At 34.9% G+C, this 8,284-nt stretch overlaps 1 protein-coding gene across 1 annotated transcript in view; it reads right to left on the bottom strand.

The window, feature by feature from the left end:
• LOC106880764 (short transient receptor potential channel 6) overlaps positions 1 to 8,284 on the bottom strand; it is a 71,212-nt gene that overhangs the window by 55,968 nt on the left and 6,960 nt on the right. The gene's annotated exons all lie outside the window — the stretch shown is intronic.

Raw genomic sequence — 8,284 nt, 5'->3', positions numbered from 1 at the left:
TATATATATATATATATTTCTTGAGCGCTAAGTCGTATAAGTCTGGTTACTCGGTCTCCATGGCGTATAAGTAACCGAGATCACAACATGCCCAGCTTCCCATCACTATCTTTTAGCTCATCCAATTCCAGTCAACCAATTCCTTATCAGTGAAATACAGTAGATCCACACAAGTAACAACGAAGCACACACGTTTGCATGCTAAAATAACATGCTCACCCTTGCAAGGGTTAAACTTTAACTTTTCACATACGCATACGCACACAGGCACATGCCAACTCATTCACACATTCACAAGCCCCAAGAGCTGACTTAAATTAATTCAACGGAGGTTTGTCACTTTGAAGGGACTACCCACAGCACTCCATGTAAATGATGCAGTTAAGCCGGTGCAAACAGATAGCTCGAACCATGTTAAGTATAGTTTTACTTGTAGCTGAAGAAGGTGAGCTGTCAGAAACGTTAACCCATCGGGCAAAATGTTCAAAAGCTTTTCCTCTGGTTCTCTATATTCTGATCACAAATCCCTTTCACCCCTTTCGAACCGCGGAAATAAATTGTCGATCACGTAATGGTATCGATGAAACTGAATTGCTTCTCTTGTCAAAATCGCTGGCTTTGAAGACCGCAGTGGATCGGCGTCCCGCGCAGGGGTAATGTTTGTAAACTCTGTCACTTATACGCCATGAAAACCGGTTTTATGAAACTTAGGGTTCGAGGTAAAAAATACTTGAGGTGTTGAGAAAGAAAAACATTAACTTAAGGATTATGAATGTCTTTAAAATGCAGGAGAAACAACTCCATATTTTTCTTCGATTTGACTACTTGCTTTCTAGGAACGCCTTTACATGAGTGTCTTACAACCAGATGGCACCTCTGGCAAAATCACTCTTGTCATTTTTATAAGTTGCCACACGTATCAATTTTTAATCATTCCAACTATATGTATCTCACACTCGTCTTCAGTCTGCTTAATATCAAAACTTCGTTGAGGAGGTGCAATAAGAATGAAACAAACCTGCAGTTGTTAACGTACTCACTGAAGATCGCATACACATTCACCATTGCACGTGCCCGATCAGTTTTCATAAATTGATCGTGAATTAAACTACAGAGTTGTTCCCCTTTGCTTTCTTGCACAGAATTAATCACAGAGTTAATCATGTTCCTTTCTCTACATAACAATCGAGTTACAATTAAATATAACTTTCTGACTCATCATATCAAAGAATGTTTGATGTTTGCTTCTGTTTTATTATGCCTTCATATAACTTTCTGACGCATCCTGTCAAAGTATGTTTCCTCCTCTTTTATAATGTTTTTCACTGATCTGTTCTGTTATGGCATGAAGTGGGTGTTATTGATTTTAAGTAAACAATATTTCAAACGATTTTAATTTCAGTGTTTCTTTATAAAAATCGCTGGTATTAAGTGAATAAGATATATCCATTTATTCATTGGTAGAGAGAAATAAAGCTTACACTGCATATCTGCATATTTTACATGCAAAAGGCTCGTTCTTTACAAATTTATTTTACTTTGATATGTATATTCAGAGTAGGGGGAGGACATTACATATTTAATTGACAATTAAAAAGCAATAAAAATCCAAATAATGTTTGTGCGTAGTGTATGTGTATGTGTGTGTGTGTGTGTGTGGAAGAGAAGGAGAGTGCGTGGCTTGTATTTATTTCTAAAATAAATTTTCTCTTAGAAACATTAACTCTAACACAATTTCAGTGTAAAGCTTTATGTCAGATTTTAAAGACAGAGCATTAAGCTAAATCATAATGTAATTTATTTGAAATCATAAACATAAATCACTTCCTCTGTTAAAATTTGTATAAAATAATTCATGAAAACTAAATGCATTGCAGTATAGTTTCTACGCAATTTATCCAAATTCTGTTTGTAAATTGAGCCAAAACGATAAATATACCCGTTATTGACGTACGTTAGTCCGATAAACATAGCATGTCATTTTCAACTATTATAAACAAATTAGAAATTATTTTTTAGATTTTTATTTTTAATGTATTATTTATTTTAATGATTGAAGGAAAGAGGGAAGGACAGCGCTTCAAATTCTTTATCGACTGGTAGGAGGGACGTTATTCTCAAACCGACCGCATAGACTAAAAGCGTTGCAACAGTGTGAACTCTGATCAGGGCACCCAAGGACAGGGTGGAGGTGCTAAGTCTAAAAATAAATGAAGGTTCTTTGCTTGTCTGTATCAAGTTTTACTGACGAAGCTTTGGTCAGCACCAAGGTTAAATAAAAAGACGTAAGCCTAGTATGACGTGAAGTGGGATTGAACTTAGTTTTACGGGTAAAGCCTTGGTTAGCTCAGAGCTTTGATAAAAGACGCCTGCCCAGTGTGGTGTGTTATAGAACTGAATCAAGTTTCACTGGAAAATTTTGGTCAATTACAGGTTATGGAATAAGACGCATGACTTGTGTGTCGTGAGGCGGAACTGAACCTGAGACCATGTAATTGCCACGCAGCCACATAAAACTGATTTTGCTTAATATAGATTACAAATGGAACCCGTGCTTTATATACATTCTTATTTTCATTTTGATTCAAATTTATAGCATTAATTGTGGTATTTCGATTTTAGCTTTGCATTCCTTCTAGAGTTAACGTCGTTTAATGGAACAATTTATTTCAATGTGTTAAAGATTTTGAAGATCTAGGTTCCATAGATAAGGATATATATATATATATATATATATATATATATATATATATTTAAAGCATTGTTTCGAAGAGACAACCTGAATCATATAATGAATAATTTCGTTGTTTTTTCAATAATCTGAAAATAAATAAGATATTTGATTCTTGTCTGCAATGTATTAATCTAGAGTATTAAAGTTTTATTATTGTGAAGATATTCGTTTTGACAAAATAATTTAACAACATATTTATTAGTTATTCTGGAAAATTGTAGAAATAACTGGGAAATATTTATTCTTTATTTGACAGGCAGTAGTATTGATTCAGGTCAGCGCAGCATAAATTTATAGAATAATGCATAATTGATAAACTGTACCATAAACAGTTGAATAAATAAATACCTAGGTGTCAATAAAATATTTGTAGTTCTATGTTTACGAGCGCCATTATAATACATAAACACAACATGATTTTGAAAGTCGTTTTTACTGTGAACGCAGAGGTTAACCTTTTAGTGCCTTTCAATGTTTTCTTCATTTTGCCTTTTTCTTTTTGTCTTTCCTCGGTCTTACCGTCTGTTCTTCTTCATCTTTAGCTGTGAATTTATCAATACTTTCTTTCTTCTGCTCCCGTATACAGATTACTATAGACATATCTAAACACCATTATTTTAAATAATTCCGACTATTAGCCTTGTTTGTCCCCACACACTGAGGCAGATATTCTTTTCTTCTCTGGCACAAGGCCTGAAACTGGGCGGGGGGCAGTTGATTAGATCGACCCAGTATGTACGTAACTAGTACTAAATTTATCGACTCCGAAAGGATGAAAAGCAAAGTCAACCTCGGCGGAATTTGAACTCAGAAGGTAAAGACAACCGAAATACCGCTAAGCATTTTGCACGGCGTGCTAACATTTCTGCTAGCTTACTGCGTCACACTGAGGCAAATAGTTATACTTATTGATGTCGTTAGAGCTTAGAAACTCCGAGAGAGTGTGAAGTAATTCATTTTCATGATTGAACTCGAAACAAAAATAAAACGGTATAATAGAGTATATATATTGTACTAAAATACTCTTTTGAATAGAAACAACTAAAGGTTGCCCGTGGAAGACGAGAACATATAGGTTCAAGTCTCACTAGCAGCCTATAAATAATAGTGTGTAATGTCCCAACATTACACGCTATATTTATAATTTTACATGTGGTTGAAATTCAACCATTAAAAACGAATTTTTAATTACGATACTTCAAAAATTCACAGTATGACGGAAATTCTTTTTCAAAAACATAAACAATTATAATTAGCAAATAATTAAGTATATGCATCTCTATTAACGTATTTATTTCTATTATCTTTTCCTCATCTTTAACCACAATATATCTATTTCGGTTTGATACAGTTCATTAAAATAACGTTCCATATTTTCTATAGATAAATATAGTGTTTGACCTAACAAATATTGTGTGTAAAATCGATAGGACAAAGTCAATAAAGAGGAGAATAACAGAACATTCTTTTATTCTTTTATATGTTTCAGCCCTGAGGTTGTGGCCTTGCTGGGGCATCGCTTTTTTTTCGTGCTGTTTTCCTTAACTGGTTTGTTGGTGTTTTGTTTTATTTTTTATTTAGAGGAAACAGATCTTCTTGCAGTACTCCGAGAGAGGTAAGGGAAAGTAGAAAGTTTAGCCTGAAAAGCACAACCTGGGAGAATATTTATAAGATATGGTCAGAATTTCTGACCAAGAGTGTTCTGTTGTTTGACCAACTGAACGACTAAAAGGATTAAAGTAGCATATAAGTATTTTGAGTATTCCTCAGACATGGTCTAACCTTAATGTAAGTCAGTGTGACACAGTGTTTGACGGTGCTGGGGCTTTGAATTACAGGTGCAGAAATCCATCTGCTAGGCTTCCATGCAATCTCCGTCACCCTACTCACATTCATAAGCTATTGATAGACCCAAGGTTATAGAAGATTACATTTGTCCAAGATGCCAAGCAAAGGCATCAAAACCAGAGTCTCATGACTGCTTAGCGAGCTATTAACCCTGCGCCAATAACTACGTAGACCCCACTCAATGTGCCCGAGGGTCAAGTAGCAGGGTTCAACCAAACGAGGGATTAAATCTATCATCATCAAAAGAAACGATTATTTCCTCGGCAGGATACCGCACACTTTGTGCCAACCAAATTCCACTTGTAGGTCTTTGAGAAGTAGGTTTATTAGTAAAGACATCTGACATATAACTTACAGAGCTCCACGTACAGTTATATGTGTGGCTTAGTGGTAACGGTGTTGCACTCCAGATCGTTAAATCGTAGTTTCGATTTCCGGATCGGCTGTGCGTTGTGTTCTTAAGGAAACCAACTTTATGCTCTGAATGCAAATGCTTCCGAGGTCAACTCTGCCACTCATCCTTTCGAGGTCGAAAGAATAAGTACTAGTTGTGCACTGGAGTTGATTTAATCCACTTAATCCCTCCCTTAAAATTCCAGGCATTGTGCCAAAATTAGAAAGCATGATTGAATGCTAATCTGTAGAGCAACAATAAAGGCAGCCAACTGACAGAACCGTTACCGCGCTGGGAAAAAATGCTTAGCGGCATTTCGTCTGTCTTTACGTTTTCAGTTCAAACTCCGCTAAGGCCAATTTTGCTTTTCATTCTTTCTGGTTCCATAAAATGAGTCCAAGTCGAACACTGAGATCGATGTAATCGACTCACCCCTACCCCGAAATTGCTGGCCTTGTGCTAAAATTTGAAACCAATATACGAACAGCAGTCGCTTGGAGAATGGCTTATTTGCAATACCAGTTCCGCACCATATCGTGAGCAAAGTTACTTAATTCAATTTGTTTTACCAAATAAAGCTAAAAACTAATGTACAATATTTTCTTTTCCACCTTCGTTTGGATCTAATTTAGTCTTTTCTATATAATCAATATTATATTTTTCATAATAACGTAACATGATCAGTAGCATCCATTTACATTTTAGATATTCCCACATGGAAATAATTCCGTTTTTAATCATAATTAACAAAGTTTTCACCCTAATTATTCTATCCATAACAATCCCATGTCTAGTTTTCTCTTTCATTTATATCTCTGCCACTCTCCTACACCAATGCCTACCATGTTTGACACCACATTAAGCAAAATTTGTAAATTTAATGAGACTTAAAAATAACTGCGATGAAAATATTCAGCACGATTATCAATTTTAAAAAGAATAACACAAATTTTATTTCAAAATTTAGCGGATTGTGTTAGAATGGAATCGAAAATGTATGGTTTCTGAGAAAGTGTAACATATACACGCACAGACACAAAAAACTCACATACACTCAGACAAACACACACAAGCAATCACGCACAAACAGACAAACACACACAAACACACACACATACAAACACACATGAACACACACACAAATACACAAACACACGCACACACACACACACGCATACACAAACACACACACACGTACACAACACTTGACACCTTACGTTGGTGTGTTTACATCTCCATAACTTAGCGGTTCGGAAAAGGTTCCGATAGAATAAGTACTAGGCTTACAAAGAATAAGTCCTGGGGTTGATTTGTTCAACTAATGCGGTGCTCCAGCATGGCCGCAGTCAAATGGCTGAAACAGGTAAATGAATAAAAGAAGGATTGAATACACACATGCACACACATATGCAAATATACGCACACACGCAAACACACACACACACACACACACAGATACACACACAAACACAGATACACACACACATATCTATACATACATATATTTTGACAATGGAAACTGTCCTTTCCCTTTAATTCGATATTCGATGTATAAGGTCAGATTAGATAAGATTGAGCGAGCTCTGTGGCAGGGATTAACCTGTCTTTGATATAAACAAATCGGATTTGATGAAAATACTAATGGTCAGGTCAAGAAATATGCATCAATATGAGAGTTTGTAGAAGAGTTCTGTGAATTTATTTTCCGAAAAGAGTGAAAACAAAAACTTAACGTTTCGGACATGTTCTTTCTCAAAGAGGGAATATTGAATATATAAAAGTGTTCACTATGCGAACGCAAAATTAATTGCAAGTTAAGGAAACATACAAAACTCTGAAAACTTTTCCTCACGACAAATTACATCCCTGAACCTTTCTTTTCCCGTGGCTATAATCTATATAACACACAACGAAATCTTTTATCGTTGTCTTTTTTCAGTCATTGCACTGCGACCGTACTGAAATTAAATCATTAATGAGAAACACATATTTAAGAATGTCAATGTTGCACCTGCAACGATAAAAATTCAGATTTTTCAAATGTTATATTATCCATAAAATATCTGGATAAAAACAGAACTACGAGCCTCTAAACAATTGAGTCTGAATATAATTGAACTTGATGCTCCAGCATGGCTTGTCCGCGACGGGTTTAACAATAAGCTACAGAATGTAATCCCTTTCAAATATATATATCTATAAGAATTTGCAAACTTCGAGAATAATTCTTTTTTGCGGACGGTGGATCTCGAAGCAGATAAATCTATAAAGAAAATAGTGCGTAAATTATGGGTTAAAATCCCCCTTTGGATGCAAAAAGTTGAAGGTATTCCTTGGACTCGAACCTACATCTCCTGTAAATGGTGATAGGTGTTCTACCATAAGACTAAAGCAGTCCTTTCAATTGCACTATCCATTTTGACGTCATAAGAATTTTATAAATTTCGAGAAAACGTAAAATAAATTTTTCTTGGAACAGTAGATCTCAAACTTCGAGATTCACCGTTCCAAAACAGAACACACAAACATAGATACACACACACACACACACACACACACACACACATACACACACACACACACACACACACACGTATACAACGTACAGAGGTGATATAAAAAATATTTGGTACACCAAATAGTTTCCTATCAGTTTGGAATATTTTTGATATTATAATTAAAAGCCAAAAAATCTAAATTGGCAAAAAATGGCATTAGACGAGTAAGGAAAATATTGATTAAACTTGTCACTTAATTATAGCAAACCACCAAAGTATGGCGTGGAATTTATGAAATGAACTAAAAAATAAAATTGAAAATTAATACCTCGATGAATATATAGAACTTAAAATGCCTTAACCGAAGAATATTTAATAAGAATGTTGAAAGTAAACAAAATTAACTGTAAATAAATTAAATTTTAATAGAGATAGAGTATATAAATTCCAGTATCATTGTGTCTATGAAATAAAACAGGCAACATGGCGACAATAGATTTCTTTAAATTGACTCTAGACTGAAAACAGAATTGAATATCTGTTGGACGATGTATGGCGTGTGATATACGCGTATCTATTGTACACTCATTCAGTGCCGTTTTGGCTTCGGAACTAAATTTCCCCGGGTTCGATCAGTGTCCGTCACTTAGAATTATTAATTTTTTTTACCTGTATTCTGTTATATGCTCGGTCACTCCTGCGATACGACATCAAAATCTTGTAGAAACTTAACTGTTTTATGCACACACAAACACACACACATATATATGTGCATGTATATATGTATGTGAGTACATATATATATAAATA

Source organism: Octopus bimaculoides, chromosome 15 (assembly GCF_001194135.2).
Source record: "Octopus bimaculoides isolate UCB-OBI-ISO-001 chromosome 15, ASM119413v2, whole genome shotgun sequence".
NCBI classification, from domain to species: domain Eukaryota; kingdom Metazoa; phylum Mollusca; class Cephalopoda; order Octopoda; family Octopodidae; genus Octopus; species Octopus bimaculoides.
Note: the sequence above shows the minus strand (reverse complement) of the source record. Positions and strands in the feature narration are given on the sequence as shown.